Genomic DNA, 18487 nt, shown 5'->3' on the forward strand with positions numbered 1-18487 from the left:
GAACTCATGTAATTAGCCCAATATATTAAATTCATAAGTTTTAGAAACGTCCCCGCCGGGTGACGGAAACTTAATCGGGTGCGACTTAAAGCCTCGTTTAATGCCGGTATCGCGTAGAATTCCACCGTATCCAAGTTTTAGGACCTATATAAACGTGTTTAAGCACTCATTTGAAGCTTTTTCTTCATCTCTCAACTCTCTCTCTAACCTCTCTCCTAAATCCAAGATTAAGGGTCCAAAACTCAAATTTAAGGCCTCAAATCTCTAAGGTACTTTCCCTAGCTTGTTATGTAACCTTCTTAGCCTTCAAATTCGAGTTCAAAGCATGGATTAAGTCATCATTCATGAGTTTACGGCCCTGGAACCCTCTTAGGTCGTAAACTCATATATAATGGGTTTTGGAGCACAAAAACCCTTCCTAAACACAATTGGACCTTGGATATGGCTAGATGGCTTCATGGAATGGACATATAACATTGAAAACATGGATTTTGAGGCATTTGAAGGAGTTTACGGCCAAGGCCAATGCTTGGGCCGTAAACTCACGTATAAGGGGTTTTCATGACCTTAAACCCTTCAAAAACCTCAACAAGACCTAGATATGATTTCTAGAATAAGTGTTTTAGCCTTGGAACACTTTAAACATGATTTTTGGGGGACTTATATGAGTTTACGGCCAAGGCTTGTGCTTGGGCCGTAAACTCCATGAAACATGGTGCAAATTCATTTCTAAGGTGTTAGAAAGCCATCCAACACCACCAAAAGCATTGGAATAAATCATAGGACCAACCAAAAATACTTTAAGGGTCTTAAACACATCAAAACCCTTTCATTTAAGAGTTTACGGCCATAGCATGTGTCCCATGGCCGTAAACTCCAAAAAGTGTGTCATAATGTGTCCCAAATTCATTTCAAGGCTTTAAGGGAATTTTATAAGTCCTTTCAAACAAGTTTTTGACTTTAAAACACATGGAATCACTCTCTAAGAGAGTTGACGGCCATGAGAGGGGTCTCATAGTCCGTAAACTCCAAAAACCCCTTCAAAACTTCAAGAAAATGCATGTAAGGCCTTGAAACAGTTTTAGCAATCACATGTGATTAGTTTGGAATCCAAAAACACAACTTTTCATGGGTTTATAGGATTTTACGACAATGAGACCATGCTAGGCCGTGAACTCCCTAAAATGTGTCATTTTGGTGTTTAAAGTCCAAACCCTTAAACCAAATCTAGAAATTGTCCCTTAAGTGTTTAAAGTCCAAATTGCACCATAAACCACCCACCATGAGTTTACGGCCGTAAACTCATGGGGAATGGGTGTTTAGGCCGTAAACACCATTTAGAACTTTACTCTTGGGGAGTAAACTCATTTCCTAAGTCCCTCGCATCATTACATGTCCTTAAACGCCACCCGGGTCCCTCCAAACGCTTGTATCAGAGTGTTTTCGCAACTAGAAACAATTGTCCCTATCAAATAATCAATCTAAGTCCTAATTAGATACAAATGTGTATCTTTACATTATACTTAGGAACCTCGTGTGCTTACAAGCCCCGGATCAACTCTTAGCATCCGAACCGTCACATATCTCTTCCGGTGAGTTCATACCCCTACGCCCTTTTCCGTGTTTTTCAATGTTTTTAGGGGGGAATACAAGCAAACTATAACTGTTTTCAAAACATAACATTGATATGTTTCAAACAATATCTGACAAACTTATAAACTCTTTTACTCCTTATGTATTATGCTGAGCATAAGGATGGATTTATCAATTACAAGTAAATGTATTTTAGTTAAGAAAATAACCAAACTAATCAAATTATTATGGGAATAATTTGGGGTTCTTTACTGTTCGTTTATTCACGTACTGGTATCTATATAAAGTTATTAGATAAACTATGTCTGATTCAGTTTATCCCCGTATGATTTGAATGTATTGTTAGATAATTTCATTGTATGTATCTATATTCGCTTTATTACGTTTCATAATCTTCTGTATGTTGATATCGTATGAGAACCCTGTGAATAGTTTAGTACTAGTTTGTGAGATAGTCACTACCCTTTACGGATGATCAATAAATCCTCCCCGGAAGTGTAGCCAGAGTCTCCTGGAGGGAGAGCGAGGAATTTGTGAATAGATCTATTCGGGACTGACAATCCCACACCTTAACTGCTAGCTACAGTTAGGCGGGCACGCCTGGGGTGACAAATTTCTGGATATCGTTTTGACGTCTGACTAACGTCAAGGAGGTCTCGTTGTCGTATTAGCATGGTTACCCGACTCACAACATGTATTAATATTAGTTTATTCACAGCTTGGGTTTTAGAATGTATATCTCGTTCGGGATAGTGATCCCATGGTATTATCAAACTATTTTGTATCTAGTCCGGGATAGTGATCCCATGGTTTTCAAATATATTTCTTAGTATATCAAACTAACTTGTAATTAGTTCGGGATGTTAGTCCCAAGTTTATCAAACTACTTTCTATCTACAATTCGTGAATATTATGGTATTTCATATCTAATTCGAGATGTTTGCCCCATGATTTTTAACTATATTTTATAAAGGATAGTAATCCCATGGTTTTGAATCTATAACTATTACGGGATAGTAATCCCATGGTTTACACTTATATCTTGTCCGGGATAGTGATCCCATGGTCTTTAATCGATATCTATTACGGGATAGTAACCCCATGATCTCAATCTATATCAAGTACGGGATGATGATCCCATGGTCTAAATCTATATTTTTAACTATATCTTATACGGGATAGTAATCCCATGGTTTTAAATCAATAACTATTTCGGGATAGTGATCCCAAGATTTTCAATATATAGTTTTGTGTATTAAACTATACTCTGTGTTATTAAATCTTGCATTTAGGAAAATATGGGATTTTCCTGGCGTAAAATACATCACATAATCGAATAGGTAACAAATGATAAGTAAACTAACTTTACATAAGAAAATATGGGATTTTCTTGGACAACAAACCTTTTCAGAAAACTAAAGGAAACTGATAAATTTTCATAAAACAAAACCGCTTATGAACTCACCAGATTTATGTTGATTTTCAAACCGCTTGTATTCTCAGGTCCAAGTTAGACAGGTACCCGGTGATCTCTTTTGGTGAAGACGGAGTGCGTGGAAGACTCGCCTCAACTTTTGTTAATATGATGCATATGTATATCTTGTATAACTTTACTTTTGAAACAAATGTAAACTTTCATATATATGTAATGTAATGGTTGTTTACTGTGATTACTATGTACATTGGATTTGATACACAACGTGGAGTCCACCCCGGAAATGTTTCCGCCTTTGATTTTCAGGGTGTGACAGATTGGTATCAGAGCCCTTGTTTATAGTGAACGGAGTATACCAAACCTTACATGGTATAAAACTATAAACACAAAAGGGCCTCAGTGCTCTGAATTATAAGTATCTTCAAAAGTATACGTATTTTCAAAAGTATACAAGTATACCGAACCGTTGAAATCCGTAACTACAAGTAGAACAAAACATAAGTAAATGGATGTTGTACACTTCAGTTAAACCTGGGCAGTTATGTAGTCGTGTCTAGGATCAATATAGTCTGGCCAACTATATTCATTCGAGACACGGCCAACATGTGCTTGGGAGTGACTGTGGTACGCAGCATGCCTAAAACGTACCTAATATCCCAAACAACGAATCATCGCTGCAGCGAACCAAGAAATACTATGGGAGTATTTCCCGAGCCGATCCTTGGTAGAAAGTCCTCGTATACGCGTTGTTCCTTGACCATTCCTCTAGCGATAAAATGTTATGTCATGATAACTCTTTCCTGCTTTATCGCTTAGTATAATGCTATATTTGTCTTGATGAGATATCCCCTGTTCCATATCTCTTGATTCAATTCAGAGGACTTATGATCCTCTCTTTCCTGATCTTTTTAGATCAAAATGCCTCCGAGAAAGAGACCCAGCTCGAAGAACAACGACAATCCTCCTCCGCCACCACCTCCTCCTCAATTCGATCTCGCATCACTTCAGACAGTTCTGACTGCTGCAATGGTGGCATCCATGTCCCAAATGAATCTCGGTGGCTCTGGAGGTGGTCCCCAACCCCAAATTCCAGAATACAACCAGGAACACCGAAGAGGGGGTTCCTATAAAGACTTCATGAATGCGAAGCCCACAACCTTCGATGGCACTGGAGGTGTCATTTCCCTGACTCGATGGTTCGAGAAATCGAATCAATCTTCGAAATATGTGTCTGTTAGGAGTCTAACAAAGTAAAGTTTGCCACTTGTACTTTCCTTGATAAAGCCCTGACTTGGTGGAACAGCCGAGTCAAATCTTTAACTTTACCTGTAGCAAATGCCATGGGTTGGGAAGCTATGACGGAGCTTCTTCTTGCAGAGTATTTCCCTCGGGGCGAAATACAGAAGCTAGAACACGAACTATAGAACCATAAGATGAAGGGTTCCAACATAGCTGCTTATACCTCAAGATTCGATGACCTGGCATTACTCTATCCGGGAATAGTTACCCCGGAGAGTAAAAAGATCGAGAGATTCATCTTGGGATTGACCCAGCCAACCAAAGGGAGTGTCTTGGCTGCAAAGCCAGACACCTATGACAGTGCTAAATGTCTTGTGAAAATCATGATCGATCACGAAGACAACTCTGATGAGGAAGCTACCACTCCTGAGCCAGATACAAGTGGAGGTGGAAGTAAAAAGAAATCTTGGAACAAGCGGAAGGCCTCGAGTACGAAAGGGTCTTCAAAGAAACAACAAATGGTAGCAGTCCATGCTGCTACTGCCCCTGTTGTTGTCTCAGCTATTGGATCCACAGCCCAAACTCCCACCAGTGGATACACTGGTAGCCTCCCTCGGTGTGGTAAGTGCAACTACCATCACCGTATCCCTGGTCCATGTCGCGAAAGGATCTGTGACAACTGTGGCAAAAAGGTTCATCTTGCTCGAACCTTCATAAAACCAGCCAAATCAACGAACCAACCATCCGGAGCAGGAATCAGTCCATCCTGCTACAATTGTGGCGAAGCAGGGCACTTCAAAAGGAATTGCCCCAAAGCAGCTACAACCACTGATCCCTCAGTCGCCGCAGGTATACTTCTCTTTGATAATTCTTATACCTGTAACTCTTTTCGATTCCAGTACAAAGAGGGAAACCTGTTATCTATCTACTGGAACATTTTTCTAAGCTCAATCTTTCGTATGTGATCGAAAGGTGTATCATCGAAACGACTAACCAGTCAGATAGAGACCACTAACTTCGTACCTATAGATTGAATCCTCAGTCCAGAGAACTATTCTGTTCCATTCGATTAAATGGGAAACTTTTCATGAAATGTTTTGATGTTATGTTTAACATGGAATGACTGAGCCTCATTCATGTTGTTATCTTGATTTTGAGAGGGTCACCTGTCTATATCTTTTCCTCGACCTGACTCTCATGATCTTCGGCATCAAACCTTCGTATTGTTTCATGCTTTAAAACTCAAAAGTTTTCCTGATACGAATTACTACACATCCCTCATTTCTGTGATCATTGGGAAACGGGAAGTTAACAGCTCTTTCACCTAAATGTCTTTCCCGACGGATTTCCAGGAATTTAATTCGAACGTCTAAAATTTAGTCCCACCTCAGACCTTTCAAGATCTTTGTAGAAATCGATTCTGCAACCTTTATATTCCGGATGCTCTTAGAGCTTGTTAACATCTATCCAGTACATCATGTCTCGAATCCTTAGAAGCTTCTACCCAACGAAACCCTAGTGATTCCTTGAGGAAACCGAAGTCGTCCAGGGTTGGAACTTCCATGAGAAAACCGATTGATATCATAGATTGAGAGAGAGTCAAGGTACGAAACAAAGACACGTCCCCATAGTGAGAATTCACTACAACGCCCAGTAGAGACCTGATTCCAAGTGAAGATCCGAGATAACAAATACATTCGTGTCCCATTGCAAATTCATAATCTATACCTTATTCTTTGAATTTCGGGACGACATTCCTTCTAACGGGGGGATAATGTAACAACCCGAAGTTGTTCATCGCCAAAACCCATTCTACCCGAAAAATTCGCCATTATCAAATTCGTTCCATTTTCACTTTGGGTTAAATTATTTAAACTTATATGTTTATTATAATTTAATGAGTGTCTAAACCACTTAGGAACTCATGTAATTAGCCCAAAATATTTAATTCATAAGTTTTAGAAACGTCCCCGCCGTGTGACGGAAACTTAATCGGGTGCGACTTAAAGCCTCGTTTAATGCCGGTATCAGGTAGAATTCCACCATATCCATGTTTTAGGACCTATATAAACGTGTTTAAGCACTCATTTGAAGCTTTTTCTTCATCTCTCTACTCTCTCTCTAACCTCTCTCCTAAATCCAAGATTAAGGGTCCAAAACTCAAATTTAAGGCCTCAAATCTCTAAGGTACTTTCCCTAGCTTGTTATGTAACCTTCTTAGCCTTCAAATTCGAGTTCAAAGCATGGATTAAGACATCATTCATGAGTTTACGGCCCTGGAACCCTCTTAGGCCGTAAAGTCATATATAATGGGTTTTGGAGCACAAAATCCCTTCCTAAACACAATTGGACCTTGGATATGGCTAGATGGCTTCATGGAATGGAGATATAACATTTAAAACATGGATTTTGAGGCATTTGAAGGAGTTTACGGCCAAGGCACATGCTTTGGCCGTAAACTCATGTATAAGGAGTTTTCATGACCTTAAACCCTTCCCAAACCTCAACAAGACCTGGATATGATTTCTAGAATAAGTGTTTTAGCCTTTGAACACTTTAAACATCATTTTTGGGGGACTTATACGAGTTTACGGCCAAGGCTTGTGCTTGGTCCGTAAACTCCATGAAACATGGTGCAAATTCATTTCTAAGGTGTCAGAAAGCCATCCAACACAACCAAAAGCCTTGGAATAAATCACAGGACTAACCAAAAATAGTTTAAGGGCCTTAAACACATCAAAACCCTTTCATTTAAGAGTTTACGACCATAGCATGTGTCCCATGGCCGTAAACTCCAAAAAGTGTGTCATAATGTGTCCCAAATTCATTTCAAGGCTTTAAGGGAATTTTATAAGTCCTTTCAAACAAGTTTTTGACTTTAAAACACATGGAATCACTCTCTAAGCGAGTTTATGGCCATGAGAGGGGTCTCATAGTCCGTAAACTCCAAAAACCCCTTCAAAACTTCAAGAAAATGCATGTAAGGCCTTGAAACAATTTTAGCAATCACATGTGATTAGTTTGGAATCCAAAAACACAACTTTTCATGGGTTTATAGGAGTTTACGGCCATGAGACCTTGCTAGGCCATAAACTTCCTAAAATGTGTCATTTTGGTGTTTAAAATTTATTCCAAACCCTTAAACCAAATCTAGAAATTGTCCCCTAAGTGTTTGAAGTCCAAATTGCACCATAAACCACCCACCATGAGTTTACGGCCGTAAAATCATGGGGAATGGGTGTTTAGGCTGTAAACACCATTTAGAAGTCTACTCTTGGGGAGTAAACTCATTTCCTAAGTCCCTCGCATCATTACATGTCCTTAAACGCCACCCGGGTCCCTCCAAACACTTGTATCAGAGTGTTTTCGCAACTAGAAACAATTGTCCCTATCAAATAATCAATCTAAGTGCTAATTAGATACAAATGTGTATCTTTACATTATACTTAGGAACCTCGTGTGTTTACAAGCCCCGGATCAACTCTTAGCATCCAAACCGTCACATATCTCGTCCGGTGAGTTCATACCCCTACGCCCTTTTCCGTGTTTTTCAATGTTTTCAGGGGGGGAATACAAGCAAACTATAACTGTTTTCAAAACATAACATTGATATGTTTCAAACTATCACACCCCAAAAACCAAAGGAGGAAACGTTTCCGAGGTTGACTCCAAGTTGAGTATCAAATCCAATGTACATAGTAAGCAAAGTAAACAACCATTACATTGCATATCAAAGTTTACATTTGTTTAAAAGTAAAGTTGTACATTCCTAATACATAGTATATAATAAAAAAAGTAGAGACGAGTCTTCTGTACGCTCCGTCTTCTCCAAAAGGATCGCTAGGTACCTGTCTAATGTTGACCTGAGAATACAAGCAGTTTGAAAATCAGCATAAAGCTGGTGAGTTCATAATGTGTTTGCTTTGTGAAAATGTACGAGTTTCCTTGATTTTACCGAAAAGTTATCCAAGAAAATCCCATATTTTCTTAAAAGAGAAGGTTGGTTGATTGTTAGGTTACACGGTTCTGGTTATGTTTAACTATGATCCTAGGAAAGTCCCATACTTTCCTGATTGTGTATCGCTAATTGTGAAAGATATATAGTTATCTAGTTTATTACTCCTTTTTAGTTAAGTAATGTTTCCCCATGAAAGTCCCGTACTTTCATAAAAGAAAATTTTAGTTATTGAATTTCGATATACTGATTTATTTCCATTCGTACCTATTGTATTAACTAGATATTCCGATATCCTAATGGTATTATCTCGAAATATACTTAGATACATATCTTCATATTCGTATTCTTATTCTTAAACATATTCTTGTACTTATTCGTGTTCGTCTTCGTATTCGTAGTCGCATTCATTTCCTTATTCCTACTCCTATTACTATTCGTATTCGTATTCGTATTCGCAGTCGTATTCGTATTCATATTCGTAGTCGCATTCCTATCCCTAATCCTACTCCTAATACTATTCATATTCGTATTCGTATTCACATTCGTATTCGTATTCATAGTTGTAGTCGTATTCCTATCCCTAATCCTACTCCTAATACTATTCGTATTCGTATTCGTATTCGTATTCGTTCTGTTCCTAATTATAGTTTCGTTATCCATTCTATTCCTAGTTATAGATGTGTTATTCGTTCTGTTTCTAGTTGTAGTTTCGTTATTCGTTCTGTTCCTAATTATAGTTTCGTATTCGTTCTATTCCTAGTTATTGTTTCTTGTTCATGTTCGTATTCGAATTAGTTATAATTGAAAATTAGTATGAGTTATTCGTAGATTATGAAACATAGTTTAGATTAGAACATTTTATGAAGAAATCTATGATTAGTTTGAAAGCTAAATTCGTAATTCGAACTATTTGATAAACACAATTATTGATATTAGAACATACAGAATGAAAACGATTAAACTGAAAACAATAAGTTTGAGTACAAGATTTCCTTGTACTTTTGCTTGTATTCCCCCCTTGAAAACAGTTGAAAAAGAGTAGGGGTATGAACTCACCGGACGAGAAATGTGGCGATTTCGGATGCTAAGTGTTGGTTCGGGGCTTGCAAACACACGAGGTTCCTAAGTATAATGTAAAGATACACATTTGTATCTAATTAGGACCTAGAGTGATTATTTGGTAGGGACAATTACTTGTAGTCGCGGAAACACCCCATTACGAGTGTTTGGAGGGACCCGGGTGGCGTTTAAGGACGTGTAACGATGCGAGGGACTTGGCAAATGAGTTTACTCCCCAAGAGTAAACTCCTTAATGGAGTTTTCAGCCTAAACACCCTCTCCCCATGAGTTTACGACCGTAAACTCATGATGGGGTGATTTATGGTGCAATTTGGGTCACAATTGGATATGGACACTTGGAAATGCTTGGAATGATTTTATCTAAGGCTTGGAATGGATTAAAATCACCATTTGCAACACTTAAGGGAGTTTACGGCCTAAGCATGGGGTCTTTTGGCCGTAAACTCTCATATCCCCTTGATTAAGTGTTTTTATGGTCTTAAAATTAATCACATGTGATTCTAAAATTCCCACAAGCCTAGAAATGAGTTTTGGGCACCATTTGGCATGTTTTTGGGAGTTTACGGTCATCGAGTATGTTCTATGGCCGTAAACTCTCATATATGAGGTTTTGTTATGTTTATAGCCCTTAAACTATTTTTGGTTGTAGCTATGATTTATTCCAAGGCTTTTGGTGGTGTTGGATGGCTTTCTAACACCTTAGAAGTGAGTTTACACCCAATTTTAAGGAGTTTACGGCCCAAGCACATGCCTTGGCCATAAACTCACACAAACCCCTCAAAAATTATGTTTCAAGTGTCCAAATGCTAATACCAATATTCTATAATTCATATCTAAGCCTTGTTTGTGATTTGGAAGGGTTTAAGGTCAAGAAAACCCTATAAACATGAGTTTACGGCCCAAGCTTGTTCCTTGGCCGTAAACTCCTTCAAATCCATCAAAAACCATGTTTTAAAATGCTACAAGTCGAATTCATAAAGCCATCTAGCCATATCTAAGGTCCAATTGTGCTTAGGAAGGGTTTTTGTGCTCCAAAACCCATGATATATGAGTTTGCAGCCTAGGATGGTTCCATGGCCGTAAACTCATGATTATGGTCATATTTCTTGCTTTGAACTCGAATTTGATGGCTAGGGATGTTACATAACAAGCTAGGGGAAGTACATCAAAGATTTGGAGCCTAAAATTGATGATTTGGACCTTTAAACTTGGATTTAGGAGAGAGGTTAGAGAGAGAGTAGAGAGAGGAAGAAAAAGCTTCAAATGATTGCTTAGATTACTTTAAATAGTGTCTAAGTTTTGGACACGGTGGAATTCTACCCGATACCGGCATTAAACGAGGCTTTTGGTCGCACCCGATTAAGTTACCGTCACCCGGCAGGAATGTTTCTAACTTTTTGAAATAAACACTTTTGGGTTAATTTCTTGAGTTCCTAAGGGATTTGGACACTCATTAAATTATAATAAACATATAAGTTTTAATTAGTTTAACCCAAAATAAGAACGAAACGAATTGACTAACGGCGAAATTTCACGGGTATAACAAGTTTTCGACGATGGAAAACTTCGGGTTGTTACATTATCCCCCCGTTAGAGGGAATTTCATCCCGAAATTCAAAGATTCGAACTCAATTTGCAAGTTGAAAAGAGAATCGAGGATGAGTCTATTGTTTCGGGTTTTTACGCTTCCAAGTGGAATCGAATCTCCACTTGACGTTCCAGTGAACCCTCACTATCGGGAAGCGTCTAGGTTTCGTTGGGTAGATACTTCTTAAAGATCGAGACGTGAAGTACCAGAGGAATGTTACTAAGTTTCGAGGTTAATCGAAGTTTGTAGGCTACGGGATCAACCCTAATGAGGATTTCGAAAAGTTCTACGTTTATGAAGAGGTTCGAATGAATAGATAACAGTTTGTCTTTCTGGATTAGAATTGAAAAAGAATTGCAAGTAAATTCGTTGTCGAAAAGGAATATGCCTGGGGCAACTGTGGGATCGGTGGTTGTCTCACCTTGTCCTATAGCTAAGACTCTTCCAGAGTTGCCAGCTGTTGTTGCATTGGGGCAGTTTCTGTTATAATGCCTGACCCTTTCGCAACCATAATAGACCTGACTGATGCCCACTCTGGGAGCTTGATTTGTTGGTGTTCTACAATTCCGCGCAAGGTGACCCTCTTGGCCACAATTTTTGAAAATTTTTATACGACAGGGACTAGAGATATAGTGGTGGTAACTGCACTGGTTACACCACGGGAGAACACCGGCATATCCGGTAATAGGTGCTTGAGCTGAGGAACCGATGATGGGTACAACAGCAGGGGTAGTGGCAGCGTGGACTGTCACCATTTGTTGTCTCTTCGAGAACTCCTAGGAAGGCTGATATTTATCCCCCGCCTCCCAGTACTTCCTTTCTCACCACTTCTTTCCATCGGCTCAGGAGTAGTGGCTGCTTCCTCTACGTCCTCACTATGGTCAATCAAGATTTGTGCTAGGCATTTGGCGCTATCGTATGTATCCAGCCTCGCAGCTAAGTCGTTCCCTTTGGTTGGCTGGGTTAATCCCCAGATAAACCTCTCTATCTTCTTACCTTCCGGGGTAACCATCCCTGGACAAAGAAGCGCTAAGTCATCAAATCTAGATGTGTAGGCAGCGATATCGGAACCTTTCATCTTCAGATTCCAAAGTTCATGTTCCAGCTTCTGAATTTCACCCCGAGGGTAATACTCAGCGTGCAGAAGTTCCTTCATAACTTCTCAACCCATAGCATTGGCTACAGGTAGAGTTAGAGATTTGACTCGGCTGTTCCACCAAGTCAGGGCTTGGTTGGTGAGAGTGCAAGCGGCAAACTTCACTTTGTCGGATTCTGAACAAGCACAGATCTCGAAGATAGATTCGATCCTTTCTAACCATCGAGTTAGAGCAATGACACCTCCTGTGCCATCGAAGAATGTAGTTTTCGCGTGCATAAAGTCTTTATAGGAACACTCCTTTCGGTGTCCCTGGCTATTTTCCTGGTTTTGAGGTTGGGGACCACCTCCCGAACTACCGGGGTTCGTTTGCGACATGGCTTCTGAAAATGCTGCAGTTAAAACTGACTGAAGGGTTGCCAGGTCGATTTGAAGATAAGGTGGTGTTTGAGGAGGGTTGTTGTTGTTTTGCGTGCTGGGTCTCTTTCTTGGAGGCATCTTGATCTAATAAGATCAGGAAGAGAGGATGATAAGCCCTCTGAATTGAATCAAGAGATATGGAACAGGGGATATCTCATCAAGACAGATATCACATCATACTAAGCGATAAAGCATGAAAGAGTTATCAAGACAGATAAATTATCGCTTAAAAGAATCATTGAGGAGCAACGCTGGGATGAGGATTTCTATAACAGATTTGGCTCGAGAAATACTCCCATAGTATTTCATGATTCGCTGCAGCGATGGCTCATTATTTGGGTATTGGGTAAGTTTTAGGCATGCGATACATCACAGTCACTCCCAAGCACATGTTGGCCGTGTCTCAAATGAATATAGTTGGCCAGGCTATATTGATCCTAGACACGACTACATAACTGCCCAGGTTTAATCGCAACGTACAACACCCATTTACTTATGTTTTGTTCTACTTGTAGTTACGGATTTTGACTGTCGGGTATACTTGTATACTTTTGAAAATACTTATATTTGAGGTATACTTTTAGTTTAGAGCATTTAGGCCCTTTTGTGTTTATAGTTTTATACCATGTAAGGTTTGGTATACTACATTCACTATAAACAAGGGTTGTGATACCAATCTGTCACTCCTCGAAAACCAAAGGCGGAAATGTTTCCGGGGTTGACTCCAAGTTGAGTCTCAAATCCAATGTACATAGTAAGAAAAGTAAACAACCATTACATTACATATCAAAGTTTACATTTTTTCAAAAGTAAAGTTGTACATTTGTAATACATAGTATATAATAACAAAAGTAGAGACGAGTCTTCTGTACGCTCCGTCTTCTCCAAAAGGATCGCTAGGTACCTGTCTAATGTTGACCTGAGAATACAAGCAGTTTGAAAATCAGCATAAAGCTGGTGAGTTCATAAGGTGTTTGCTTTGTGAAAATGTACGAGTTTCCTTTAGTTTACCGAAAAGTTATCAAAGAAAATCCCATATTTTCTTAAAAGAGAAGGTTGGTTGATTGTTAGGTTACACGGTTCTGGCTATGTTTAACTATGATCCCAGGAAATTCCCATACTTTCCTAATTGTGTATCACTAATTGTGAAAGATATATAGTTATCTAGTTTATTACTCCTTTTTAGTTAAGTAATGTTTCCCCAGGAAAGTCCCGTACTTTCCTAAAAGAAAATTTTAGTTATTGAATTTCGATATACTGATTTATTTCCATTCGTACCTATTGTATTAACTAGATATTCCGATATCCTAATGGTATTATCTCGAAATATACTTAGATACATATCTTCATATTCGTATTCTTATTCTTCAACATATTCTTGTACTTATTCGTGTTCGTCTTCGTATTCGTAGTCGCATTCGTTTCCTTATTCCTACTCCTATTACTATTCGTACTCGTATTCGAATTCGAAGTCGTATTCGTATTCGTATTTGTAGTCGTATTCCTATCCCTAATCCTACTCCTAATACTATTTGTATTCGTATTCGTATTCGCAGTCGTATTCGTATTCGTATTCGTAGTCGTATTCCTATCCCTAATCCTACTCCTAATACTATTCCTATTCGTATTCGTATTCGTATTCGTATTCGTATTCGTATTCGTTCTGTTCCTAATTATAGTTTCATTATCCATTCTGTTCCTAGTTATAAATGTGTTATTCGTTCTGTTTCTAGTTGTAGTTTCGTTATTCGTTCTGTTCCTAATTATAGTTTCGTATTCGTTCTATTCCTAGTTATTTTTTCGTGTTCATGTTCGTATTCGAATTAGTTATAATTGAAAATTAGTATGAGTTATTCGTAGATTATGAAACATAGTTTAGATTAGAACATTTTATCAAGAAATCTATGATTAGTTTGAAAGCTAAATTCGTAATTCGAACTATTTGATAAACATAGTTATTGATATTAGAACATACAGAATGAAAACGATTAAACTGAAAACAATAAGTTTGAGTACAAGATTTCCTTGTACTTTTTCTTGTATTCCCCCCTTGAAAACAGTGAAAAACAGTTGAAAAAGAGTAGGGGTATGAACTCACCGGACGAGAAATATGGCGATTTCGGATGCTAAGTGTTGGTCCGGGGCTTGCAAACACACAAGGTTCCTAAGTATAATGTAAAGATACACATTTGTATCTAATTAGGACCTAGATTGATTATTTGGTAGGGACAATTACTTGTAGTCGTGGAAACACCCCATTACGAGTGTTAAGGACGTGTAAGGATGCGAGGGACTTGGGAAATGAGTTTACTCCCCAAGAGTAAACTCCTTAGTGGAGTTTTCAACTTAAACACCCTCGCCCCATGAGTTTACGACCATAAACTCATGGTGGAGTTATTTATGGTGCAATTTGGGTCACAATTGGATATGGACACTTGGAAATGCTTGGAATGATTTTACCTAAGGCTTGGAATTTAAAATCACCATTTGCAACACTTAAGGGAGTTTACGGCCTAAGCATGGGGTCTTTTGGCCGTAAACTCTCATATCCCCTTGATTAAGTGTTTTTAAGGTCTTAAAATTAATCACATGTGATTCTAAAAATTCCCACAACCCTAGAAATGAGTTTAGGGCACCATTTGGCATGTTTTTGGGAGTTTACGGTCATGGAGTATGTTCTATGGCTGTAAACTCTCATATATGAGGTTTTGTTATGTTTAAAGCCCTTAAACTATTTTTGGTTGTAGCTATGATTTATTCCAAGGCTTTTGGTGGTGTTGGATGGCTTTCTAACACCTTAGAAGTGAGTTTACACCCAAGTTTAAGGAGTTTACTGCCCAAGCACATGCCTTGGCCATAAACTCACACAAACCCCTCAAAAATTATGTTTCAAGTGTCCAAATGCTAATACCAATATTCTATAATTCATATCTAAGCCTTGTTTGTGATTTGGAAGGGGTTAAGGTCAAGAAAACCCTATAAACATGAGTTTACGGCCCAATCTTGTGCCTTGGCCGTAAACTCCTTCAAATCCATCAAAAACCATGTTTTAAAATGTTACAAGTCCAATTCATAAAGCCATCTAGCCATATCTAAGGTCCAATTGTGCTTAGGAAGGGTTTTTGTGCTCCAAATCCCATGATATATGAGTTTACGGCCTAGGATGGTTCCATGGCCGTAAACTCAAGATTATGGTCATATTTCATGCTTTGAACTCGAATTTGAAGGCTAGGGATGTTACATAACAAGCTAGGGGAAGTACCTCAAAGATTTGGAGCCTAAAATTGATGGTTTGGACCTTTAAACTTGGATTTAGGAGAGAGGTTATAGAGAGAGTAGAGAGAGGAAGAAAAAGCTTCAAATGAGTGCTTAGATTACTTTAAATAGTGTCTAAGTTTTGGACACGGTGGAATTCTACCCGATACCGGCATTCAACGAGGCTTTTGGTCGCACCCGATTAAGTTACCGTCACACGGCGGGAATGTTTCTAACTTTTTGAAATAAACACTTTTGGGTTAATTTCTTGAGTTCGTAAGGGATGTGGACACTCATTAAATTATAATAAACATATAATTTTTAATTAGTTTAACCCAAAATGAGAACGAAACGAATTGACTAACGGCGAAATTTCACGGGTATAACAAGTTTTCGACGATGGAAAACTTCGGGTTGTTACACAAACAATATCTGACAAACTTATAAACTCTTTTACTCCTTATGCATTATGCTGAGCATAAGGAATGATTTATCAATTACAACTAAATGTATTTTAGTTAAGAAAATGACCAAACTAATCAAATTATTATGGGAATAATTTGGGGTTCTTTACTGTTCGTTTATTCACGTACTGGTATCTATATAAAGTTATTAGATAAACTATGTCTGATTCAGTTTATCCCCGTATCATTTGAATGTATTGTTAGATAATTTCATTGTATGTATCTCTATTCGCTTTATTACGTTTCATAATCTTCTGTATGTTGATATCGTATGAGAACCCTGTGAATAGTTTAGTACTAGTTTGTGAGATAGTCACTACCCTTTATGGATGATCAGTAAATCCTTCCCGGAAGTGTAACCAGAGTCTCCTGGAGGGAGAGAGAGGAATTTTTGAATATATCTATTCGAGGCTGACAATTCCACACCTTAACTGCTAGCTACAGTTAGGCGGGCACGCCTGGGGTGACAAATTTCTGGATATCGTTTCGACGTCTGACTAATGTCAAGGAGCTCTCGTTGTCGTATTAGCATGGTTACCCGACTCACAACATGTATTAATATTAGTTGATTCACAACTTGGGTTTTAGAATCTATATCTCGTTCGGGATAGTGATCCCATGGTATTATTAATCTATTTTGTATCTAGTCCGGGATAGTGATCCCATGGTTTTCAAATATGTTTCTTAGTATATCAAACTATCTTGTAATTAGTTCGGGATGTTAGTCCCAAGGTTATCAAACTACTTTCTATCTACAATTCGTGAATATTATGGTATTTCATATCTAATTCGGGATGTTTGCCCCATGATTTTTAACTATATTTTATACGGGATAGTAATCCCATGGTTTTGAATCTATAACTATTACGGGATAGTAATCCCATGGTTTACACTTATATCTTGTCCGGGATAGTGATCCCATGGTCTTTAATCTATATCTATTACAGGATAGTAACCCCATGATCTCAATATATATCAAGTACGGGATGATGATCCCATGGTCTAAATCTATATTTTTAACTATATCTTATACGGGATAGTAATCCCATGGTTTTGAATCAATAACTATTTCGGGATAGTGATCCCAAGATTTTCAATATATAGTTTTGTGTATTAAACTATACTCTGTGTTATTAAATCTTGCATTTAGGAAAATATGGGATTTTCCTGGGGTAAAATACATCACATAATCGAATTGGTAACAAATGATAACTAAACTAACTTTACATAAGAAAATATGGGATTTTCTTGGACAACAAACCTTTTCAGAAAAATAAAGGAAACCGATACATTTTCATAAAACAAAACTGCTTATGAACTCACCAGCTTTATGCTGATTTTCAATCCGCTTGTATTCTCAGATCCAAGTTAGACAGGTACCCGGTGATCTCTTTTGGTGAAGACGGAGTGCGTGGAAGACCCGCCTCAACTTTTGTTAATATGATGCATATGTATATCTTGTATAACTTTAATTTTGAAACAAATGTAAACATTCATATATATGTAATGTAATGGTTGTTTACTATGATTACTATGTACACTGGATTTGGTACACAACGTGGAGTCCACCCCGGAAATGTTTCCGCCTTTGATTTTCGGGGTGTGACAGGGTGAGAGTGGACACCCATTAAGTTGCCATTTTATAGGCAACAACCTTATACCCACCATATAGACCGGCTTCGTGAATGAGGCGTACTAGCGGTAATACGACTTTGTTCTTATACATATATGTATATATATATATATATATATATATATATATACATATATATATATATATACACACACACACACACATATATATATATATATATATATATATATATATATAGTTATTAAATCATAATAATATAAATATAAGGGTTGAATTTTAACTTTTAAAATTGTAAGGGTTGGGACTAAAGATTAACTTGACTTTACTTGTTCCAAAACCTGAGGGCAAGTTCTGTAAACTTTCAAAACTTTTCATTTCTTGTAACTTATGAGTTTAATAGAGTAATAAAATGAAGAGTCTTCATTTTTCTAACTCTTACGTTCTTTTAATGGTTTTTTTATTTTATTTTTTTTTATTATTTTTTTTTTAATCCAAGTGAGTTTTGGTTTTCCATAACCTGAGGACAACTTATGGACTCCATTAAAACACATTATGATCAAAATTAATCTACCACATAGGTTACAAATAATTCCTATGATCATCTAAACTTCCTAAGAACAAGAACATGAATATGAACACTTTCATGAATCAAAATCACACTTAAACTTTGTAATTTTGATAACTAGTTGTTGTAAATGAATTAGCAATGACATTACACCATCTAAAACAAGTTTTCAAGTACCAAAACACTTTAGGGTAATGTTT

The sequence above is a fragment of the Lactuca saligna genome, chromosome 2, assembly GCF_052625555.1.
Source record: "Lactuca saligna cultivar CGN05327 chromosome 2, ASM5262555v1, whole genome shotgun sequence".
In the NCBI taxonomy this organism is placed as follows: domain Eukaryota; kingdom Viridiplantae; phylum Streptophyta; class Magnoliopsida; order Asterales; family Asteraceae; genus Lactuca; species Lactuca saligna.